The sequence below is a fragment of the Trachypithecus francoisi genome, unplaced genomic scaffold (genome assembly GCF_009764315.1).
Source record: "Trachypithecus francoisi isolate TF-2019V2 unplaced genomic scaffold, Tfra_2.0 Lachesis_group16, whole genome shotgun sequence".
Lineage (NCBI taxonomy): Eukaryota > Metazoa > Chordata > Mammalia > Primates > Cercopithecidae > Trachypithecus > Trachypithecus francoisi.
This window is the reverse complement of record NW_022681461.1, coordinates 38,008,139-38,020,235: the sequence shown is the minus strand read 5'-3', so window position 1 is coordinate 38,020,235 and position 12,097 is coordinate 38,008,139. Positions and strand designations below refer to the sequence as shown.

The window sequence follows — 12,097 nt, the reverse complement described above, 5'->3', positions numbered from 1 at the left end:
GCAAGTGTATACCGTACTTCCACTGAGAGAATAACGGGGTAAAATTAAAAGAATCAGGAATTGTGTGTGGGCACTAATGTGCTTACTGAACTTTTTGAAAACAGTGGCTCTTGGTGACATCTTTCCAAATCACAGTCATTTTATTTAGGCTAGGAAAAATGCAGAATAAATACAAAAGAGTCCTAATTACAAAATGGTTTCAATTGTTTAATTATAGGGTAAGCAGTATGGAAACAGAATTGGATTTTTGACAAATCCAATTACCATTAGCATCCCCTCTATGTTTAAGCAGTTCTTAAGAGAAAATAGTAATTCCTGAAGAAGAGGGCAATAGGATTTATTTTAATGAGTTAAGATAAATATTTTCTACAAAAAACTAGCTAGTATGATGGTGTGTGCCTATGGTCTCAGCTGCTCAGGAGGCTGAGGTGGGAGGGTTGCTTGAGCCTGGGAGGTGGAAGCTGCAGTGAGCTGAGATCGTCCCACTGCACTCCAGCTTGGGTGACAGAACCAGACCCCATCTGGGGGAAAAAAAAAAGTAAATTATTTTCAAATAAAGACCAAATGGAAGCTAATACTTGGATATGCATAAGCAGAATGTATAATATATGCTTAAACTTGTAGAATCCAAAGTTGTTCACAGAGTGAACTATATATATATAGTCTTTGTTGTTGAATTGAGATATATATATATATATATATTTTTTTTTTTTTTTTTTTTTTTTTTGAGACAGAACCTTGCTCTGTCACCCAGGCTGGAGTGCAGTGGCGCAATCTGGGTTCACTGCAAGCTCCACCTCCTGGGTTCACGCCATTCTCGTGCCTCAGCCTCCCGAGTAGCTGGGACTACAGGCGCCCACCACTGCGCCCGGCTAATTTTTTGTATTTTTAGTAGAGACGGGGTTTCACCGTGGTCTCTATCTGCTGACCTCATGATCCTCCCGCCTCAGCCTCCCAAAGTGCTACGATTACAGGCGTGAGCCACCACATCCGGCCCCAGAAAGTATATTTTTATTAGGAAAAGAAAATGGACAAACCACAAGATGCAGAACAAGGAAACCTGAGGTTGGGTCACTAACCACCTGGGTAACCCTGACTTCTTTGAATATCAGTTTTCTCAGCGGTAATCTCTTTCATTTCTGACTTCTAAGAGTTATCTCTATGTAGTTTCCTTATCAGTTGTTTTATTTGCTGTACACAAGAGTCTAATGAAGCAGCAGTATAAGCATTTTGCTAGATATGTAGGTATTCACATTTATAGATGAGAAAACTGAAGCTGAGACAGGATTGGCCCAGCGTCACACAGTATATAAATAATATAACTCACTAGAATCCAGCTCTTCTGATTCCTGGTCTGGGGCTTCCACTTGCCCACATCACTGATAATACTTTCCTACTGATGCAGGATGTGACAGTGTCTTAAGTTACTTAGCATGGGTGGAAAAGCTCAATCTTATCTTTTTGCCTAAAAATCTATTTTATCTTTTGGCATTAGCCTTATGGATAACACAAATATTAGGTTTTAGAACTTCATTTCCTATTTCCTATCTCATTTCCTATTTTATGACATGACTAACCTGAGACGGGGACACAATATGGGAATCATCAAATGCATCATTCAAATGGACCAGAGTCAAAAGATTGCAGAACAAATGTCAAGTACATGTAAACCTAACGATAATACAGGTGATCTGCTTACCTCAAATATTGTTTTATGTATCTTTAATTTCTTATTAACTAAGGAGTATCAATTAGTGGCAGGTTATTATAATGCCTTGTAATTAGCAAAAATTAATTATTGCAGTCCTGTATAAAAAAGAGGTTGTTGTTCTAAAGTATAATTAATCTTCACTGCTGCCAGTACTATGTTTCCATTAGTAGGGTTATAATTAGCATTTGGTTTTAAAAGCCATATTGACGTGGATTTTTAGAAAAGTGTTAGCCAAGTCTAAATATAAAGCAAAATTAAAATGCTGCTTTTCAGTTCAGCAACAAAGACAAGACATTATAATAGATATGATTATCTGGTTATCGATTACATGTCAAGCACCGTGTTATGGAGGCCTAACCCCAAAAGCTAGTTGTCATGATCTGAATTTACAGATGAGGAAATGGAAGCATTTAAACAGTCAGCAAACTTAAGTATGATCAATAGCTAATAAGTGACAAATTCAAAATACTAATATATGTCAGTCTCAAGGCAGCTGTTCTTCCCATTAGTCCATGCAGGCCCAGAGCGGCTTTTGAAATCATTATAGCCCTGCCTGTGTACATCAAACCTAATTCAAAACTCATGCCTTTTTGGCTGGGAAGATTGTGTAAGAATTTTGAAATACACATTTTGAAACACATGATAGAAATCTTAGAACTAGAGGTCTTCAGTTATGTTCATAAACTCCAGTCAAGATGAATTTTTCCAAAGAATGACATAGAAATGATTTTCAGGTGTGTTTTTTTGTTTGTTTGTTTGTTTAATCTCACTTTTTAAAGTATATTGGGAAGAACACTGAATAAAGAGACAGAAAACTGAAAACTAAATTTCAGTTTAAACAGCAATGTGACCTTAAGCTTTTCACTTAATGCAGTTAACATTAACTCTTTGGGGAAGCTGGATCCTTTTGACAATTTCATGAACATTTTAAACCCCACTTGAAAACATAGAGCACTTACATCCTTTATTTGTATGCTAATTTCAGAAAGTTCATGGATTTTGCAAGTGCATTCTCCAGTTTAGGAAGAACCTATGACTTAGTGTCTTTCATTGTTTTCTTATAAAACAAGGATGTGTAAGACCATTTCTGCCATCTCCAAAATTCTGAACATTGATTCTAAATCCTGAGATCAAAAGATAATATAAGTAGGCAAAAAAAATCTTAGACAATATAAGATTATCTTCTTCAAGAAAGAAAAAGAAAAAAAAAAAAGCTAGTGGGCTTATTCTAAATAGGATTATTGCCTACTATGTGACTTTCACCATAACAGATTTAAATGGTTTTATCCATGAGAGGGTTAGAAATGATGAAGAATAAACCTAGTATGTAATTTGCATTCTTTAACACTAGTGCTTATTAATCTGATTTTTTTTAAAAAGCTTAGTAAAATAGGGATCCATGTCTTAGTCCATTTGTGCTGCTATAACAAAATGCCGCAGACTGGGTAATTTATAAACCATAGAAATTTATTCCTCATAGTTCTAGAGTCTGGGAAGTCTAAGATCAAGGTGTCAGCAGGCTCGCTTTCTGGTGAGGGCCCGGTCTGTCTGCTTCCGAGGTGGTGCCCTGTTTTGCTGCATCCCCTGAGGGAAAGAATGCTGTATCCTCACATTGCCAAAAAGATAGAAAAAGGGCAAACTTAATCTTTCAAGCTTTTTTATAAGGATCCTAATCCCACCCATGAGGGCTTTGCCCTGACAAGCATTTCCTAAGTCCCCACCTCTCAGTACTGTCACATTGGTGATTAAGTTTAACATATGAATTTATGGGAACACATTCTGATCAGAGCAGTGCATTAATTTTTTCTTATAGAAAGGGTCATATATTTAAAGTTTCAAAACATAAATATATTTATTCACTTAATCTCTTTAATAAGTGCCTTCTTAGGAGGGCCTATATGCTGCTCAAGAACCTCTTTCCTAATAATGCATCCTAAGGTCTGCTTGCTTCTGCAGAGCTTGCTTGGACTAGTTGCTGAGCCTTGGTTTCTTCATCTGTATAATGGGATTATTAATAGTACCTACTTCCTACAATCACTAGGAGGATTAAATAAACTAACATATGTAAAGCACCTGGAAGAGTGCCTCGCACCAAGAAAATGTATAATAAATATTGGGAATTGTTAAGATTATCTTTAGTGTTATGCATTTTATTACTACTACAGATAGGCCCTTTTAACTGCAGATGAAATTTCTTTGGTGTGTGATCTATGGAAAAATTAATAATATCCAAATGAGAAAACTGCATGTATTTAAAGTTTTCTGTGATGCAAAAGAGAACACTGGTGCTTGATAAATGGAAACCAGACCCATAATAGCATTACAAATTTTAACAGGGGTAAGAATCTATTCTTTTAAATGGAAATTCAAAAATATATCATCTGCTGTTTGATTTGCAAAACAGGAACAATTCAAAAAAATCCAAGCATAAGTAATATAGATGATGTTACAATAACTTGATTATTTGTGAGATGGGCAATTTTACCTTTAAGATGAGAAAGCTGCTAACATGGAATCACTACCCATAAGATAAATCCAGTGAAAAATAAATAAATAAAGACAAGAAACTACTGCTATTCCTTCTGTAATGTTATCCACCATTTGCCACCACACTAGTGCTCTGTGTTTCAGTTGTGCCTTAGCCTCTCTTCTGCAGAGTATTCTGTGAATAAGTCTATAGCAATTCATTTAAAACAGCTGTCAGCACATGTTAACATATTCTCCAATTTCACATTGTACCCATGCTGTAAAATATCTTTTTCTTTTATTTTTTTGGGCAGAGGGCCTATCTGGTAACCGGATGTATTTTCAATAAGTAAAACAAAACCAAATAAACCTAGGAAAATATGTTAATACAATCTGTCCAACATTTTCTAATGGAATGTTAGTTATAGTGAATATAAATGTTCCATTTGAAGTTCTAACATCAAAACAATTACAATTATTTCACCCAATAAAGAAGTCCTTTGATAGCTGCTGTGTGCTCCTCCCCATATTACCTCAATAAATATGATCTCTTTTTCTCCCTCTGGATTTCTCTCCCCCTCTTTCCCTGTCACTAGTGAATAGTTTATTGGCACCTCATGTTTGTTTTATCTTGCTCTTGAAATTCTATTTAAGGTACTAAAGGAAATTTATTAGAATGTATACCCCATCCCTTAAAAAACTCATTTAAAAAACAAAAAATCCCATCCAATTATTGGTTGAGTTCATTTTTCTCACACTGTTCATCAGTCATTGATTTAGGCTGATGGCATGGTTTCTGTAGCATTTTCACTTTTTCTGTTTTCAAGTTAGTTGTTTACAACTGTGATGAAGTTTAATCATTTTATTTCAGGGTACTTTTTAAAAAATACATAAAAGCATTTCTTTTTCTTTTTCTTTTTTTTTTTTTTTTGAGGAGCAGTGAATAGACAAGTTTTTATAGCTTAATTTGTTTTAAATAGAAAGCTAGATAGCACTTAGCCTGGGAAATCTGGAACAGTTTCACAGGATGCTTGCAGTCTTTCTAAGAGCTATCTAATTACAGCTGTGTAAATGGCATCTTTCTCTTACATGTAGCCAAGCAAGTGCTGTTGTATCTCTTATTCTCTAGCTCCTACCTTAGACTATACCTGCTGATGTTTCTTACCCGGAAAAGAGAAAAAGCATTGTTAAGGGCTGGCTGGCTGTGTTGTTCTTTACTTTACTCTTGTTCTCAGAAAGCTAATCGAAGAGTAAAATCAGAAAGCTCTGGGAGTGAGTTTATTTTTATATTGTCTTTAGTTCATTGGAGTTTTTTTTTTTTTTTTAATTGTACATCTATGTAGCTTACTCTAATGAATCTACCCTTCATTACTCTGAGGCTGTAGATAAACCTACATCATCTATGGTTCTGTTTTTAGAATGTAGATACAGGTAGTAAATTGCTGGGAAATTGTAAAAGAATTATTTTTATCCTGTCTGATAATTTTTTTTAAATGGAGAAGCTAGAAAGGGGCCTTCCAGATTTGGAATTACTTTTTATCAGTAGGGTATTTAAGAATAAGCAGGCTTTTTTCCATTTTTACATCAATCATAATAATAACTAAAATCCATATGACATTTTGGAAATTTCAGATGTATTGATTCATTTAATTCTCACAGAGGTGTTGGTTCCAGGACTTTTTGATCATGATATTCATATTAACGATGAGGAGACTGAGCATCGGGGTGTTTTCTACACGTAGAGCTTCTGTAGTCATGTCTCATGCTTCATTGTTGACTACTTCATTGCTTGATGAACCTCTATAGTAATTGCCTTCTTATTAGTATAAAGCTAATTGGACCATAACTCCATGATGTGGCTGAAAAGTTAAGCTTCAGTGGTCTAAGGTCTACTGTATTTTAAGGCAAGTTGCTGTCTAACCAAAAAGCATGCCCCTCTATCACTGGTGCTGATAGTTCCCCAACTCATGTTGCTGATCTTGCAATGTATTCAAAGATGGTTCAATCACCCATCTACTTCCCTGCATCCATTCTCAAAACCCAGCCTCCTCAGCAGTGTGAGGGTATGGAAAATCAAGTAGACGAAGACATACGTTAATGAGGAGTTTCTGGTTGGGTTCACATACTCTGAATATCATCTGTTTCTCCATTAGCTCACTGTGGGACTGAGCTACGATGCCCACAGAACAGGCATGCTTTATAAAAAAATTTTGTAGCTGGGCGTGGTGGCTCACGCCTGTAATCCCAGCACTTTGGGAGGCTGAGGCGGGTGGATCACGAGGTCAGGAGATTGAGACCATCCTGGCTAACACGGTGAAACTCCGTCTCTACTAAAAATACAAAAAATTAGCTGGGCATGGTGGCAGGTGCCTGTAGTCCCAGCTGCTCGGGAGGCTGAGGCAGGAGAATGACGTGAACCTGGGAGGTGGAGCTTGCAGTCAGCCGAGATTGTGCCACTGCGCTCCAGTCTGGGAGACACAGCGAGACTCCATCTCAAAAAAAAAAAAAAAAAAAAAAAAATTTGTATGTTTTGTAGAAACATGGAAAAACTGCAGCTATATCAGGGGATACCCTGGCAAGTAATTGACTGTGTCTTTGCAATAAATATTTGCTTTATTTGGTGTGTTGCAAAAAGAATCCTTCATGTCACCAGGTCTGATGCAGCCATGTGTGGCTGTCGTTGTACAGGCAAAGGGTCGGGGGAAAGGCCTGTATCCTTTAGAATTTAATCAAATTGCTTGTAAATTTTTATTAGATTTCGTTTTTCTATTTTCTGTTTTCTAGTTTTGCTGGAGATGGCAAAGTAAACATTTTTGCCACATTATTAGTTGTAAAAATTTCAATCTGGGTCTTAACCAGCAATATAGTGTTGTTATGCTTTTTTGTTTGTGTGTTGGAGTACAGGAGGGGACATTATTTATCAAATAAAAGGTAGATTTTGTGCTCTATTGGGTCTTGAGTACTTCTGTCTTACAACAAAGAACAAACTTGTTTGCCAAAAAGCAATTTCTTTTTGACACAGTCGTTACTTCATTAGGGATTTGTAGAACTTAAAGAAAATAAAAGTACCTGGGATTTGAAGCCAAATTGTGAGTTGGAGCAAAGTAAGACGTTCAGCTGAACATTCATCTCCATCTCTGTACTGCAGCAGCATCCACTGGAGCCACGGTGGGATTCTGCCTTCCCTCCGAGGCTGCCTCTTAGTTATTCTCACCCCCTAAAGTCCAAGGAGAGCTTCTTTGCATGGACAGACCACCTAGTACCACTACTTCCTCTTGTTTTTTGTTTATTTTTTGCCCCATCAGGTTCCAATCAAGATGTGAAGTAGCAGCCTCACTGAAAAATCTCATCTCAGCACATCAAACGTAGAAGCAATAGGAATCAGCTTGAAATAGCATCAGAGTGCGTTCCTACCTAATCTGAGAGACACAAAGCCTCTATTTATCTTAAAATAACTTCACAGAGATTTCTGAGTCCAAGAAGGTTGAGGATAGCACAGAGAGACACCTTATTTTAGAACTCAAAAGGACTGGAGGGAATCAATTTGTCCAACACATCTTGTTTAGCTAATGAACAATTACAGGTCTGGACAAGTTGAGTAACAGGCCAAAGATCACAGAGTAAACTACCAGCAGCCCTAGACAGGAGTCCAAGTTTCCTGGTCAGTTTCTCTAAATTCTTAGCAAGTGCTTGGTATCGTCCCAAGACTTTAAAATGCACACATGACTTTACCTACAGTGTAATGTGATGCAAAATTGCGAACATTCCCCTTAGGATTACTTGATTTCACGTAAAATAATTCATGTACTATTTTGCATCCTGCCTTTTCACTTAACGTGAGGGCTTAAGGCTTTATTATAAACCCCTCATCGTTATAAACACTGCTTCAACAAGAGACAAGAGACATCTTTGCAAATCAAATTATCTTCTGACCCCAAAAATCAAATCCATAGCAAGTTGGGTGTTTTTTTTTTTTTTTTCCTTCTTGGTGGTTTTAAAAAATCCGCACGACCCCATTATTCAAAGTCTATATCCAGGCTCATTTTTCCACTGAAAACCGTAACTAGCAATCAACAGCAAATAAAATGAGAGCCTGAAACTTGCCTGATTCTGTTCAAATAGCTGTATGCTATGGCTTGTTGTGCATGAAGAACAACAGAAGCACAGCTCTACCAATCATTCCCTTCATCACAACCTCTGTCACTTTTACAGGCTTGCATTTACAGCCAGGTCTAGTTAGTCCAGAACACAAAGACCCAGTATAAAGCATGTAAGTAATATTTTTAAATTCCACAAGAAAGAACAGTTCGTTAACTGAGGAAATACACTTTAACACAGGAATGGAGCATATTGGTGTAATATGACGTTAGAGGGTCTAGCCTTAGGTTTCTCGTGTGTAAGATTAGAAGACTAAACACTTATTTACGGTGTTAGAACTATTGACATCACTGTTATTGATTAGAGAATGTGCATGAAACAGTGCATGAGAAATCATGAAAACCCACTCCGTTTTATAAATGCAGTAGAGCCATGGACTCCTAGGAAAGAACCAGTCTTAGAGGTAAGCTGTTCTTGAACAGAGACACTAAGACCAACTGACTCCAAGAGAGTTCCTGCAGCAGGGCCAGTGTGTTCTAAGATTTTGCCTATGACGAGCAGAAGGCAAACATCTTTACATGTTCTTGTTGTTTTAAAAACTCATTCCCCAACCAAAAAACAAACAGAAAACCCAAAAAGCAAATCAAGCACTGTTATTCTGGTATTGGAGGAAGGTCTCCATGACTCCAAGAATGAAAAGCAATCACCTAATGTGTAATAATTCTATACTCTTTCAGTACTACATTTCTTTTTCTTTTTTTTTCTTTTCAGTACATTTCAAGTTATATTTCCATCCGTCGTAACCCCAAAGGAATTAAATTAATTCTCACACACTTCTCTTGGATTAGAAGTGCACTATGATGAATGTTGCATTAGCAGAAGCAAATCATTTTTTGGAAAAGGCAGGGAATTGAAAATTAAATAAACAAATATGCACTACTTAGAGAAAGTCACCCCCAAAAAGTGAAAGAGTGTTAGATCTGGCCTTCCAGCAGAAACATCCTAATCAAGAACTACTCAAGAAGCGTGTCATGGCACCAAAACATTTGGAAAGCAGCATATTGTTTATTTTCACAGTGTTGGTTGAAAAGTCTTTCTAAATATGTCACATTAAAAACCAGAGTCTCATCTACTTGAAATGGACTGCTGATTAACTTTAGTTTCCAATCTGGGGTTAATATTTTTAGGACAAGCCACCATCCTTTCTAAAATTTTTTATCCTTCATCTTTCTGCACAGTGCGTTATATTGGGTTGTATAAATACAGTACTCATTAGATCTTAGAGCTTCTGGAGAACATAGCCATCTCTCATATCTCCACATTGCAGAGGACCTGTGAGAGAGAACTTACCCGAAATGTCTTTTCACCAGAGTGGGTAAAGAGATTTGCCAGAAGGAGACTTTCATTCCATATACTACCTTCTTACAAATAGGTATCAAAATATAAGAGGAACCTCAGCATTATTTTCAGGATATAAAATATTGGCTTGATAATTTGCTCTACCAGCTATTTGATTTTGTTTTCAATTACCTCTTTTTCAAAATATTAATTATTTCTCATTTATTGAGACAGAGTATCTTGCTCTGTCGCCCAGGCTGAAGTGTGGTGGTGCAGTCATGGCTCACTGCAGCCTTGACTTCCTGGACTCAAATGATCCTCCCACCTCAGGCTCCCAGGTAGCTGGGACTACAGGCATGCACCACCACATCCAGCCAAGTTTTTAGTTTTTTGTAGAGACAGGGTCTCTTTACCATGTTGCCCAGGCTTGTCATGTCCTGTTCTTAAGAAATCTTCCTGCCTCAGCCTCCCCGAAGTGTTGGAATTATAGACATGAGCCACCACGCCAGCCTAATTTTTTATTTTTGTTTTTTGTAGAGACAGGGTCTCACAATGTTGCTCAGGCTGGCTCAAACTCCTGGGGTCAAGTGATCCTTCTGCCTCAGCCTCTCAAAGTGTGGGGATTACAGGCATGAACTACCACACTTTGCCCAATTCCTAAATTCTTAAAGCATTTAGTGATAGTATTGATTCCTGGTGCCTAGTAGTCTTAAGGCAACATTTTTGTATTCTTATCCTGGGAAGTGCAATCATTATTCAGTAGCAGCCTACCCCCTTCTTGTAAAACAAAAGAGAATTTATTATTCAAAATTGAGCAGTATGCAAAAAAAAACCCAATTCATTACATATTAACTGATGAACATTTTTTCGCAAAGAGAATTGGATGGGTCTGATTCCCTGTCTTTAGGAATGATTCTCGTGTGCATCTTCTCCGTCCTCGGATGCATTGTTCAGACACATTTGCTTTCCTTGGTAAGGGGGATGTGGCACAGGGCCCAGTTGATGAATCTTCTGAGTCATTTAGCCCAGATTTCTCCATTCTGATTTTTCTTGGAAAAAAAGTTTTCTGTATATTGGCAGCTGAGTGAGGCACTTAGCCAGAATCCTTTTAATCAATTCTTTAATGTTGCTAACTGCTAAATTAAAATTTTGGAAGTGGGTTTTTCCTGTTAGATGGATTCATTCTTGGCTCAGAACCAAATCGTATGGATATGTAAGATGTGTGTACGTCCCAGTGTTTGTAACCTGAGAATTTTATTTAACCTGTCATTTGAATCTACAGTAATCTGGTGTTGGGGAGGAATAGGATCTTTATCAACAAAGGGCTGCCAAAACCCCAACTGCTTCTTGAGTAGCTGTAATAGATGAATAATGTTACAACCAACCGTGCATTTCAAGTTTTGCTCAAAAGGCTTTTCAGCTAATGCTGGTGGTATTTCATATCCATGTGTTCATCTCAGAGTGCGGTAGTTTCCATCTGACTTTTATTACCTTTCTTGAGAGGATCAGCTTTACAACTGGAATCAGAAAAGCAGTCAAAGTCATTGCAAGTGGCAATCAGTGAAATATAACAATTTTAGCTTGGGAACATATGTTTCATTATAAAGAAAAAAAAAATGGTTATCCTATAATTCCAAGACTCGTATTTCCCAAGGTAGAAGGGATCATGCACAAGTTCTAGTGTACCTCCCATATCATGCTGATATTCCTCTAAAGTGCTTATTCCCCCCTACAGATAACCAGCTCATGACCTTCCAAGGAAACTTAACTCCCTTTTTGATTCTGACCACTTGAAAATGCTTTATTGTTTCTGTAGTTACATCTTTCAAAATTTAAAACTTGGAACTCAGCAGAGTAAATCTAAACCTCTCTTCTTCTTATAGGCAGCTCTCATCCCAATTCCTACCCTTTCCTTTGCTAGGCTATAATATACATTCTTTCTCATATGGAGTAACTTTGATTCCCTTAATCACTGTGGCTACTCTACTTGGAAGAAGCTCAAATTTGCCTCTGTCTTTCTTAAAGGCATGTGCTGATGGAAAACTAGGCTTTAAATCACAATATCTACATTAAATTACATCTCTGCTACTGATTACATGTTGGAACTGGGGCAAATTATTTACTCTTTTTTTGTCACTAGGGTAACAAAGGTGAATAAAAGAGACGTGGTCAAAACAGGCAATAAGTAAATTAACAAACAAGTAAATATATAGTTACAACCTGTAATCAGTAGTATAAAAGGGCTGTCAAGGGAGTTCTGATGTCTCAGGATACTCCAGGGCAGGCCTTCTGGGATGGAGGCTGGGTGTTTTATGATGGGAAGGAGACAGAGTATATTCTAAGATGTGGATTGCACTAAGAGGGGAAATAAATGTTTTCTAATCATTGAAGCAGGCCAGTGTCTAGAGTTTTAAAGGCAAGGAGGTGAGTGGAATGAGATGAGTCTGGGAAGTTGCAGAGCTTTTTTTTTTTTTTTTTTGAGAC

General features: G+C 37.2%; 1 protein-coding gene across 36 annotated transcripts in view; it reads left to right on the top strand.

Annotated features, from left to right (window-relative positions):
* PTPRD (protein tyrosine phosphatase receptor type D) overlaps positions 1-12,097 on the top strand; it is a 550,040-nt gene that overhangs the window by 460,733 nt on the left and 77,210 nt on the right. The gene's annotated exons all lie outside the window — the stretch shown is intronic.